We start from the raw sequence: 13,287 nt of genomic DNA, 5'->3' as shown, positions 1-13,287 counted from the left end.
AAGGCATTATGGTATGGGGCTTATACATTTTGTACAGAGAAGGGCTACCAAAATGATAAGGGGAATGGAACAATTCCCCTATGAGGAAAGACTAAAGAGGTTAGGACTTTTCAGCTTGGAGGAGAGACGACTGAGGGGGGATATGATAGAGGTCTTTAAGATCATGAGAGGTCTAGAACGGGTAGATGTGAATTGGTTATTTACTCTTTCGGATAGTAGAAAGACTAGGGGGCACTCCATGAAGTTAGCATGGGGCACATTTAAAACTAATCGGAGAAAGTTCTTTTTTACTCAACGCACAATTAAACTCTGGAATTTGTTGCCAGAGGAAGTGGTTCGTGCAGTTAGTATAGCTGTGTTTAAAAAAGGATTGGATAAGTTCTTGGAGGAGAAGTCCATTACCTGCTATTAAGTTCACCTAGAGAATAGCCACTGCCATTAGCAATGGTTACATGGAATAGACTTAGTTTTTGGGTACTTGCCAGGTTCTTATGGCCTGGATTGGCCACTGTTGGAAACAGGATGCTGGGCTTGATGGACCCTTGGTCTGACCCAGTATGGCAATTTCTTATATTCTTACAGCTGTTCAAGGTTTGAATAAAAATATTTTAACCTTAAATATCATCCATGAACCTGGGATGATCAACAAACTAAAATTCAGCTGGAGCGCAGAAAGGCATCTCGTTTCATATCAATAGGGACCAGAACAGCAGAAAACTGGACCAGCCAGTCCCTCCCCCACACGCACCCAAAGACAGGAAGAGGTGGCGGCAGCAGCAGTCAGGGTGGGGCCTGTGAAGGAAATGTGCACTCAGAGCCCCTGGCCCTCCACCTCGATCTGTTCTAAGAAGAAGCCCATGCAGGAATGGAGATGGGAGGGGGGACGGGGACCGTGTGCTGACCACCACTGCCACTTGCAGGTTGGAATAGATGCTAGAGAGAGCGACCTTGGTTCTTGTGACCCCATCCGCTGCTTTCACGATCCACCCTCTGGAAACCACTGAAATGCATACTTGGAATTACTTACTTGTGAGCCAACTGCAACCAACTACATGACACCTTGAAAGGTTTTCTTGCAATCTGCTTTAAGAGTATTGATTATAAATTTAAAAAAAATAATGCCTGCCCCCGCCCTCCCTTCCCACACCAAGGGCACGTCTGAGAGCGTCAGCAGGAAGTGCTCCATGGATCCTTACTGATCACCAATATAAATAACTTTTTTTTATACTTGGAGATAGCCTTGTAGAAGAGTCAGAGAAAGCCTGGGTGCGTTAGTGAGCACGAGAGCCTGCGCATGTGTCAGTGCAAGTGTGTGTCAGAGTGGTGCATGTGTGTGAGGGAGAACGTCCCACTCCCACTAATCCACAGGGTGACTGGAAATCAAAAGTTCCCATGCATGGAGAATTTAAAAGGTTTAAAATCCTTATTGGTTTTAATTATTGGGCGATATTTGATGTGGCAGCTGTTTTAAAATATTTTCTTAAATTACACAACTTCCAATCAAACCCCCTCGTTTAACAAAAATGTCTCTAAATGAGTAGGCTCTTGAAAAATGAACTTATTCTTCTGAGGTGGGACCAGGCACCTGCAGAGGAATTTAAGGGGGAAAAAAACTGGCCCCAGAGCTGCTACTCGGCTTCAATAACAAAAATTGCTTCCTCTTTAATTGCGTGTTTCTAGCAACATCGGGGAAAACTCAGATTCTTTTTTGTCCACAAAAAGGAAATCCTTATTCTTAAAATATTTCTGAAGCACCACATTTTTATCTTGCTGAAGGCCAAAGGATTCGAAGAGAGTAGCCTTGGTAGGTTTGTCATTGATGGAAGCCTCTGCAACAGGATGACAAGTTAGGAGCGTCCCCCTGCAAGACGTCCATTTCATCATCACACCCCTCCCCCGCCTCTTAAAATGTGGAATAGGTTTTAGAGTTCAACATTTCCTCAGCTAGAGAAATAGACAGAACTTCACCACTCTATTTTTTAAACAATTCAGAAGCCAAAAGCAACCCAGAAATTGAGAAGTTTAAGAAAAGAAGATTTTTTTATTCTCATCTTGTTTTCCAAATTCTCAAGCTGTTTTTATCTTTTATAAAGGAAGCTCCAGACAGCTGCACAGAGGAAATGGAGCTTAAAGACAGCTGCCGTTGTCCCTACATTAATCGCGTTTCATGATCTTCAAGTTCAGTTGTAGGGTCAGCCAAGAAATTTCCGATCGGAGATCAACTAGGACAATGATTTCTCCATCAAGGTGACTGTTCTCCATCCGTCGGCAAGAGCTACAATTTCAGGCTCAGCTGGTGCAGAAGCTTGAACCTTCTCAGTGGAGTAACGGAGCTGGCACAGACCCTGTCTCCCAGGCATTACTCGGTTTGTACAACCCGACATCTTCCGAATTCCATCTTTCCGGCTAAGGGGATACTTGCTCCCAGATCAGGTTTATTAAACTAACTTCAGGAGAGCCTGGGAGAGAGCGAGGAAGATTTGATCATGGGCTGGACAGTCTGAGGCTCCAGAAGAAAAGAAACTATCCGAAATAAAACTACACAAACATCGACTCACTCTGCGAACCAAACGAGCATCCATAGGGCCTCTCACCGAGGTTGAGTCTGCTGCAGATGTTATTTCAGCTTTCCTTTTCTTTCCCACAACTCTTCAAAAGGAAGCCTCCCAGATTTTCATGGAGTGCATCTCTTAAGCGCATGGCTTTGTTAGTGTGCCGGTGGCTGCGCAGGTTCACCAGACACCGGATGATGACATCACAGGGCGCTCGGGGGTGGGGGGGACGGGACAGTTATGGGTCAGGACCCTCAGACTCAGTCCTCTGGCCGGGCCTTCCTGCAAACAGGAGGTAAGTCTCTCTGCAATGCTGCCCTGAAATATTTTCTTGGTGATTGAGAAATTTAAAAAAAAATTATAAAAGTTTTTATTACTGGATATTCTATTCAGCAGCTGTTTTGAAATATATAGTAAGGTTTAACTATTCTGACTTATGTTTTATATTTCCTTAGTGAAGGTTCTGTTTTTGCATTGTTGCACTGCATACAGAGACTCTGGCTTATTGCAGTTTCCAGTTCAGTTTTTGGCAGCACGTTTCTGCTTATACTTTATGGTCTCTTTATTCTATATTCAATGAATCTGTCTGGCTGCTTCTAGCATGTATTTTCTGTGTAGGAATGTATAGGAGCCTGCCTTGTTTGGTTTTCCTAATAGGAGGTGTATTAGGGTCTGGAACAATATTTGCAGTGTTGCCTTTTCATACGTAGAATTGCTGGTGCTTGAGGTGCTGGCAGGTCTGTTTTGGTATGGGAGATTTGGTATAGTATAATTTAGTTTACAAAGACTTTCCAAGAGCCAAGTCCACACCCAACATCCATAACAATAAGCCTAATACCATTTATTTATGTTTTATTTAAAAGCTTTTATATACCGGTATTCATAGGTACATCATATTGGTTTACATGGAACATAGTGCGGTTAACGTGAAAGGAGGAGCTCTGGAATTTGTTGCCAGAGGATATGGTTAGTGCAGTTAGTGTAGCTGGGTTCAAAAAAGGTTTGGATAAGTTCTTGGAGGAGAAGTCCATTAACGGCTATTAATCAAGTTTACTTAGGGAATAGCCACTGCTATTAATTGCATCAGTAGCATGGGATATTCTTAGTGTTTGGGTAATTGCCAGGTTCTTGTGGCCTGGTTTTGGCATCTGTTGGAAACAGGATGCTGGGCTTGATGGACCCTTGGTCTGACCCAGCATGGCAATTTCTTATGTTCTTATGATAATAGGAACAAGATAATAGGGTAGAGGAAGCAATATAATATTATTGAAGAGCATAACAAAATATAAATATAAAATGCAATAGAAGTAGAGTGGGAGAATAAGTTTATGAAGTTTTCAGGGAGTCTGTGTATGCATTATATAATTAATTGAGAAAAGGGAGAAGCTATAATTTTTTCGCATGAGGGAGTCTGGAATGGTTTAATAATGGAGAATGATTAATACTGTGGGGAAGTATAATAAGTCAAATATAGTAAGGGGTCTGTAGGAAGGTAACTAGTTGTCTGGGGGGGGGATAATTAGATGGGAGGTAGTGTGAGGAGCTTACTATTCTGGGAATGCCTGTTTAAAAAGCCAGGTCTTTAGTTTTTTTTTTTTAATTTTTGGGTGCATTGCTCTTGTCGTAAGTCTGGTGGCATGGAGTTCCAGATAGTGGGTCCTGCAATCGATAATGCTCTTTCTTTAGTAGAGTTGAGGTGTGTGGTCTTAGGAGAGGGAGTATGTAGGATTCCTTTGTATGCTGATCTAGTGGGTCGGTTGAATTCATAGTGTCGAAGTAAATTGCCAGTGCATATTCCTATTGTGCAGGATTTTGTGAATGATTGCGAGATTCTTGTAGAGGATTCTGAAAGAAATTGGGAGCCAATGGAGGTCTTTAAGGATGGGGGTGATATGATCTTTTTTACAGGTGTTAGAATTCTAGCAGATGCATTTTGCATTTATAGAGGTTTAATGGTGGTGGCGGGGAGGCCTAGGAGTAGGGAATTACAGTAGTCAATTTTAGTAAATATGGTAGCCTGAAGGACAGTACGGAAATCATTAAAATGGAGGAGGGGTGTCAGTTTTTTGAGGACATGGAGTTTGAAGTAGCACTCCTTTATAGTTGAGTTAATGAATTTTTTTTAGATTTAGAGGGTTGTCAATGGTGACACCAAGGTTTCGTACAAGTTGCGAGAATGAAGTGGAAGAGGGTAGGGGGTTGTTATCTGGAGATGGTGCTGTATTGTGGTGTGCGAAAATGATGAGGAGTTTAGTTTTAGAGGTGTTAAGGGCTAGGTGAAGATTTGTGAGGAGGTGGTTTATTGCGTTAAGGCAGTTTTCCCATGTTTGGAGGGATTTGGAGAGGGATTCTGTGATGGGGATGAGGATTTGAACATCGGCCGCGTAAATAAAGTGTGTTAGGCCTAGATCTGAGAGGAGTTGGCAAAGGGGCAGGAGGAAGATGTTGAAAAGGGTGGAAGAAAGGGAGGATCCTTGCAGGACTCCTTGTGTTAGTTTGATGGGCTTGGATTCCATGTTTCCTATTCTGACTTTGTAGTGTCTGTTCTCAAGATAAGATTTAAACCAAAGCAGGGCTGTTCCTGTGATGCCAATTTCTGTGAGGCGATTGATTAGAATGTTGTGGCTTACGGTATCAAAGGCAGAAGAGATGTCAAGCAAGGTAAACTGGAGTGAAGGCAACTAGCTATACCTCACTATAAAAAAAGCGTTAAATAAATAAAATAAATAAGGTGAGAATGTAGGATTGGCCATGGTCTAGTCCCTTGAGGAGGGTGTCAGTGAGGGAGATTAGGAGAGTCTCTGTGTTGAAAAATCTACCCAAGCCAAATTGGGTGGGGAATAAGATTTTATGTTTTTCTAGATGTTCTGTGAACTGTTAACAATTTTTTCCAAGATTTTTGCTAGGAAGGGCAGAATTGAAATGGGCCGGTAGTTAGCTGGATCGGCGAGGTCAAGGTTGGGTTTTTTTTATAATGGGTTTGACTATGGCCTGTTTCAAGGAGTCCGGGACTATACCAGAGGAGAGTGAACAGTTGATTATCTCAGCTAAGGGTTTAGCTATTGCGTTCGGGATCATTAAGAGGGTTTTGGTGGGATTGTGTCAGATGGGTGTGAAGAGGGGTTCATTTTCTTTAGGATGGTTTCAATTTCGGTGGAGTATGTGGTCTCGATGGAGTCAAGGATGGTGTTTGGGTTTTTTGGGGGAGAAATTGTTTGTGGGAGGAAGGGGCAAGGCGTAGCATGAGTTTTGAAATTTTGCCTTTACAGTAGTGTGCGAGTTCCTGACATTTGATTTTAGAGTCTTCATCTGGAATAGGGGGTGGCGAGGTTCTGGTGAGCTCAGCTACATAGGAGAAAAGGGCTTTGGCGTTGTGTTGATAGCCATGGATCTTCATCACATTTGGTGTTAAGCATGGTGGTTCTATATGTGTGTAGAGAGGACTTGTAGGAGGCCAAGTGTTTAGGTGTGGGGTCTCTGCGCCATTTCTTTTCTTTTATTCTAAGGTCACGTTTCAGTTTTTTAAGCTCAGGCGAATACCAGGGCTTTTTATTGCTGTGTGCATGGTTTATTTTTTTGGAAGTAAGGGGGCAAAGATTATTAGCGATTTTGCTGGTGAGAAAGTTCCAGGTGGAGAGAGCAGCTTCTGCACTTGACAGGTCTAGTTTGTCAAGGGATTTGTTGAGTGAGGTGATTAACTCTTCTTGTGGCAAGGTTTTCTGAAATGTATGGTGTTGCTGTGCTTTGGGCAGGGTGTGGATGTTTGCTTTACGGCCAGGTTGGCTTTAATGAGGGAGTGGTCTGACCACGGGACGAGTGTGCAGGATGGGTTGTCAGTGGATTGCATGCATGTGTTAATGAATATTAGATCGAGAGTGTGTCCTGCTTTGTGTGTAGGGGAAGTGATGATTTGTTTGAATCCCAAGGCTTTAAAAGGAGTTTAACAGAGTTTCGCACGATGAGGAAGGGGGGAATAGAGTCCACATGGAGGTTAAAGTCTGGTGGTTGAGGCGGGAGGATGTTGAAAGAGGGGATGAGAATGCGCAGAAGGCAGTGCGGGGTAGCAGTGTGGTGGGGTATTGGATATGAGTGGAGGAGGGAGGGTGGCTGGGAGTTAGGTGTGTGCGACAGGTTTTGTAATGTGAGGGAGTGGAATTTGTTGTTTGGGTGGATTTTCGCAAGGGACTGCGCAAAGGGGCAGGCTCCTTGGTTGTGCTCCTTATGGGCGCCTAAGGCCTGTAGTCAGTTTTACAGCCTGCTCAGGAGTCTCCGCCCCTCTCATGACATCGCGTACTGGTTGCCGGGTCACGTCGGGAGCAGCGAAGAGAGGCCGCGGCTTGGGCCTAGCCAGGCATGGGGGATCTTACCCCGGTAGGGTAGCGCCAACCGCACGAGCTGCCTTGTCAAGGGCCTGGGTCGTCGGCTCCGGGAAGCGTCGAGGGCTTGCGGTGGAGAGCGCCGGGTTAAAGGGCCTGAATGGCGGCCTGCAGGCAGTTTTAAAGCCTGCTCAGGAGTCTCCGCTCCTCTGATGACATCACGTGTGGGTTGCCAGGTCGCGTCAGGAGCAGCGAAGAGAGGCCACGGCTTGGGCCTAGCCAGGTGTGGGGGCTCTTATAGGTAGATTGTAAGCCCTCAGGGGATAGGGAAATACTGACAGTACCTGTAATCTGCTTTGAAGTGCTGAAGAACGTGTGAAAAGCAGAATCTAGAAATCTAAATAAACTAATAAATAAATAACTTTTTTGCAGGGTTTTCTGCTTGGCACCACAACAGTCCATGTCTATAATAATATACATGTGATATTTTTATCTCAGAAGACTATTTTGAATGTCTTTTTCATGTAAAATCTGTTATAAATGCCAAATTTCTAATTGTGTGTGTGAGAAGGGAGGGACCACTGCAGGGTGCCAGGCTGTAAGGTAATATTCTGCAGCAGCCCTGGCTGCAGCTGATTCCATCTGGAGCTGCACTGCTTTGGGTCAGTGGCTCTCCCTAGATTCAGCCAGGGCTTTATTTTTTTCTTATTTTTTTAAGTCCCTGAGGAACAGCATCGATCACATCTAAGGCTCACACCCCTGGTAGACAGAGCAGAGCCTGGGGAATCATAAAAGCAGCAGACAATGTAGAGTAGGGATGTGAATCGTTTTTGAACGATTAAAATTATCGTCAGATAATTTTAAAATCGTCCTAAATCGTTAGAGTGCACGATACAATACAAATGCCCCCGATTTATCGTCAGGGGCATTTGTATTGTATCGTTAAATAGGGCACGGGAATTATTTGGGGGTGGGCGGGAAAACCGGCACACCAAAACAACCCCTAAACCCACCCCGACCCTTTAAAACCAATTCCTTACCCTCCCGAACCCCCCCAAAATGTTACGTTACCTGGTGGTCCAGGGGGGGGGGGGGTGTCCCGGCGCGATCTCCCGCTCTCGGGCCATCGGCAACATTTTGGCTGCCACTAATTAAAATGGTGCCGATGGCCCAATAAAAAAAACAACCCACCCGACCCTTTAAATCAACCCCCCTTAGCCTCCCCCACCCTCCCAACCCTTTTTTTTTTAGGGAGGCCCGTGCCGCTAAAAAAAAACAACCCACCCGAGGGGGGGGGGGGGGGTGTCAATTTAAAGGGTCAGGTGGGTTTGTTTGTTTTTTTAGTGGCGCGGGCCTCCCTAAAAAAAAATTAGTGATGTGAATTGGAATGGGAAACGATTCCAATTCACATATCTTAACGATCAGATCCCCCCCCCCCCCCCAAGCCGAATCTGATCGTTAAGACGATCTGGCACACGATTCACATCTCTACTATAGAGCACAGAGTCAATGGGAATGCACTGGAGCAGAAGTGCTGGTGATGAGGGTGAGAGGGGCAGGGAGAAGTGGACACAAGCTATGGTCACAGCAAGAGAAGAGGCGAGTCAGAAGTGCCTGTGCAGTGTTGGGGAGGCTTCTGCCTCAGGTGGCTAGGCTGATCTCCGAGCGGGCAGCTGGCTGTGACATCGGCAAAGCTCTTGGCGAGTGGGCGTGCCAAGAAGAGGTGGGAATGGGAAAGGGAGGGGGGCTGCTGCAGCCTGGTGAAGGGCTGGCAGCAAGCAAAAACTTTACAAAATGAGGCAGCAGCGCTAGAGTGGGGCAATCACTGTCAGGTGAATTTTTCAAACATTGCACCCATAAAAATTAGCATTTGCGTTCATGAAATAGCACATATGCAAATACATGCTATTTTCAAAATTGCAACTTTCACACGTAAATTGGGGTCTGCAAGTGACTTTGCACATGTAAGAAAGGGGCAAGCCAGGGGCATTCTTAGAAGGGGCCAACCTTTATGCAAATTAGTTGCTATTTTAAAACTTGCCAAAGTGGCATATATGCACCTTTTACTTACGTATATTTACTTCTGCTCAATATCTGGAGTGATTGTAAATATCATAAAAGTGAAAAAATGGGTAGAGTCTTTTTGGGCAACTTCATCTTCTTCTGGCTTGTTTGTTGCTGCCATCTTAGCTTGGGTACAGGTCAATACTGAGGAACTGCAGGTGGCACACTGGCTTATGTCCAGTGTCAGTGAAACTTTGTCTCCATCTGCTGGCAGGGAAGAAAAACCCAGGAGTGTGGACTGATCTGGATACGTACAGGGAAGTGAAATTTATGTTGGAGACCAGCCACAAATGTATCTCTGTAAGAGTCAGCTTGGCTTGCTTTTGGGAACCGTTGAAACATACGCAACAGGGAAAGCACATGAAGAAGTCAGATACTTTGAGGGCTGGTTTTGATATTTTCCTGCAATTCCCCTGTGCCCTTAGAGGTCTCACAAGTGTCAGCTCAAAACAGTGATCTGCAAAATGATGGTGTTGGCCATGTGAGCTTCTGCTAGGTAGGGCAGGGCAACTCCATCCCAGACTAAATCTAACTTACCAGGATACCTGAGAGCTACTAGATGCCCTTCACTTGTTCACAACAGGTAATGGCATTATACTGACTGCCACCATCTAAGCTGCCTTCTCCTAAATTAAGAGGCCAGGATGGCTGGCTCTGGCCCTTGCCCTAGATCTGAACCCACTGGTTCTCCACCAAGACTCCTGCCTCAGGTCAGTTGACCTGGATCATAATTCCTCTTCTAACCTAATAAAGCTCACACCTACAGATTGAATCATGCAGGAGACTATAAATCCTTTTGCGTCAGGGCACAACTATGATAAGCCACCTGCTCAGGCTTCTTCAAACAGGGAAAGTAACCTCTCATTTAATTTAACCACTAATCGATCAGATTCGTCAAAATTTTCTGGCACTAGAGTACTGGATATCACCCTGAAGGGAGTGCAAACTGAGTGAGGTGCTATGCCCAAATGTATCACCTTCAGGTCCCTGCTCCTGGAGCTTAGCACCTGCATGGAAAGGGGAGATCTGAGCAGAGAGTGAGGCCTGCATCCCTTGAAGTCTAAGGCCATAAGACCACTTTCTTCTTTGAATACAAGAGGGCTTCTCTGTATGCCAGAAATAAAGGAGGGCTAATTGCTATTTAGGATAATCATCAGGCAGCCTAGGGGCACCCCACGTGCAGCTGATCAGCTTCTCTCCTCTAACTAAAGGAGGAACCAGACCCTGTCTAGGAAGACCTTTATTATGCTTTCACCAGTGGGTTCCTGGGGTCATGGATAGAAACCTAGAAATGACAGTAGAAAAAGACCAATCAGCCCATCCAGTCTGTCCAGCAAGCTCCCATGCTTATTTTCCCATATGTAGCTGTTTCACCATCAAATGCAGGGCCCTTGTTGTTAACTGTTTGATTCAAGTTTCCTGCCATCCCCTGCCATTGATGCAGATAGTAATGTTGGAGTTGCATCAAAGGTGAGCATAAGACTTAATGGTAGTAACCGCCGCATCAAGCAAGTTACCCCGATGCTTGTTTACCCAGACTGCACAGAGCATTGCCTTGTTGAATGTTGTCTGACTGTAAATCCTGTTTTCCACATTTGCCCCTGCCATTGAAGCAGAGAGCAACGCTATATATGCATTCAAACTGATGGAGCAGGCTTAATTGGTTTAGGCTAGCCCTATACTTATTTGTTTACCCCGATTGTGAAGTTCAGTCCTTGTTGGTTGTTGTCTGAATGCAAATCCTCTTTTCCACATTTCCCCTTACCATAGAAGCAGAGAGCAATGGTGAAGTTACTCAATAAGCCTTCACAAGGTTAATGTAAGGGTAGTAATCACAATGTAGTAGCCTCTACTCCAGTAATCCACGCCCATGGCTCTTCACTTCATTCCCATCCTCTAGCCTTTATAGAGGCACAGTGTTTATCATAAGCCTCTTTGAAATCCTTCACAATTTTAGTCTTCACCACTTCCTCTGGAAGGGCATTCCAGGCATCCACCACCCTCTCTGTGAAGAAATACTTCCTGACAGTGGTTCTGAGTCTTCCTCCCTGGAGCTTCAAGGCATGGCCCCTAGTTCTACTGATTTTTTTCCAACGGAAAAGGTTTATTGTTGACCATGGATCATTAAAACTTTTCAAGTATCTGAAAGTCTATCATGTCACCCCTGCTCCTCCTGGGTCTTCATAAAATGACTTATGAGGAGAGACTGAAGAACCTAAATATGTATACCCTGGATGAGAGGAGGAGCAGGGGTGATATGATACAGACTTTCAGATACTTGAAAGGTTTTAATGATTCATGGTCAACAACAAACCTTTTCCATTGGAAAAAAATCAGTAGAACTAGGGGCCATGACTTGAAACTCCAGGGAGGAAGACTCAGAACCAATGTCAGGAAGTATTTCCTCACGGAGAGGGTGGTGGATGCCTGGAATGCCCTTCCGGAGGAAGTTGTGAAGACAAACTGTGAAGGATTTCAAAGGGGCATGGGATAAACATGGTGGTAATAGCTGTTGTCTATAGGTCCAGGATAATGCATCTCAAAAATATCTAGTAGTAACCCTTAGAGGAGACAAGGGGGAATGCCCCTTTGTATCCATGTGAGAAACGGCTATTAGGCATGAGCACACAAAGAACAGGAGAACTTGTAGTCCTTTCTGGGAGACCTGAAATAAATAGGATTATGCCTCTCACCTTTTTTCAAGGAGAAAGAGGGCCTCAAAACATGGCTGGCCATCACCCCCGCAGCCTACACTGAGGGAGACAAAGAAGTCCCCAGAGTGGCATCAAACCACCCAGAGCAGAAAACTCCTAAGAGTTAGTATGAGAGCAGACAGTACGTACGCACTAGCTGAAGCTACTGTCCTGGAAGACCTGCCTGAGGAAGGGAAAAAGAGTTGCCTGAGCAGATGGCTTATAGCTTATGAAATGGCCCCAACCAGGACAAGTACTGGAGAGGCTTCAAATAAGCATTCTTAGACAGCCACTGATCTTTGGTCTCTAAATTCCCAGGACTACTCCAGGGACAGATAATCTCAGAGGGTAAAACGGTAAAAAAAATGTTGAGCGTGGAGTGGCCAACACTCAGTGGAGGAGCTCCAGCGAAGCATGCTGTAAACACTGCAGCCTCATCTTGAACTAGCATGGGCTGGGTCACATGGGAGATCCATCACTTACTTCCATTGTATGAGACTCACTAGCCATGAATTTATCTAGGCCTAACAGGTTCATGACTTTGCCTCTTAGGATACTTGCCTGTGGGGAAGGTCACCATGGCTGCCTCCTACAGATGCTGGACCCAATGCAGGAGAACTTGAGTCACAAAGGCATCTCATATAGCGACCTGAGAAGAAAGACTATAGGAAAAAGATCTATTAGCAAAGACTCAATATCATTCCAGACTTCTGGATCTATCAAAGCCCCCTTGCCAGGGTGGGACCTGGAGAGTCCCGCTCACAAAACACTCTCACCGAAAGAATGAGTTTCCGGATCCCGGACATCTAGGCAATAATGTACCGCCTGTGCCTTAAACATCGCCTCTCAAAAGCCAAGCTGCTAGACAGAAGCTATCTGCCTGATCGAAAAATATGGGACCTGGATAAGCAGATGAGGGAGGTGACTGAACCGTATCAGACCGACTACGGCCAAGTTGACGAAATCCGCAAACCACAGGCGACATTGGCCACTCTAGCGCCACCAATACTTCATCCGCCAGGTGTCTCTCTATTCTGCGCAAAATCTTGCCCACCAGAGGCCACGGAGGAAACACAAAATACAACTCCCTAAGGCCAAGGAATCACTAGAGCGTCGACTCCCTCGGCTCTGTAGTCTCGTCTGCGGCTGAAAAATCATGACGCTTTTGCATTGCGGCAAGATGGGGACATGTGGACAACCCCACTTCAAACGAATGAGCTGCATCGCCGACTCTGACAGTTCCCATTTGCCCAGATCTAGAAGACTGCAACTTAGAAAATCTGCCTGGATGTTCTCATTCCCCGCAATATGAGAGGCCGCTATCTAGGTCAAGTGTGCCTCCGCCCAGATCATTAAACTCTTGAGCTACCATCCGGCTCTTGGTACCGCCTTGTCAATTGATATAAGCCACAGTCGTTGCATTGTCCGACAGAATTTTGTCTGAATGACCTTGGACCATCAGTAGAAAGGCCAGCAATGCTAATCACACCGCCCTAGTTTACAAGCAGTTGATAGACCAGGAGCGATCTTCAGCGACCACACACCCTGAGCCAACTGAATCTGGCAAACTGCCCCCCAACCAGACAAGACTGGCATTGGTAGTAACAATGATCCAAACCGGTATCTCTAGAGCGACCCCCTGAAGGTGAGACATTTGGAGCC

This window comes from Rhinatrema bivittatum, chromosome 4 (genome assembly GCF_901001135.1).
Source record: "Rhinatrema bivittatum chromosome 4, aRhiBiv1.1, whole genome shotgun sequence".
NCBI lineage: Eukaryota > Metazoa > Chordata > Amphibia > Gymnophiona > Rhinatrematidae > Rhinatrema > Rhinatrema bivittatum.
This window is presented reverse-complemented; position numbering follows the sequence as displayed.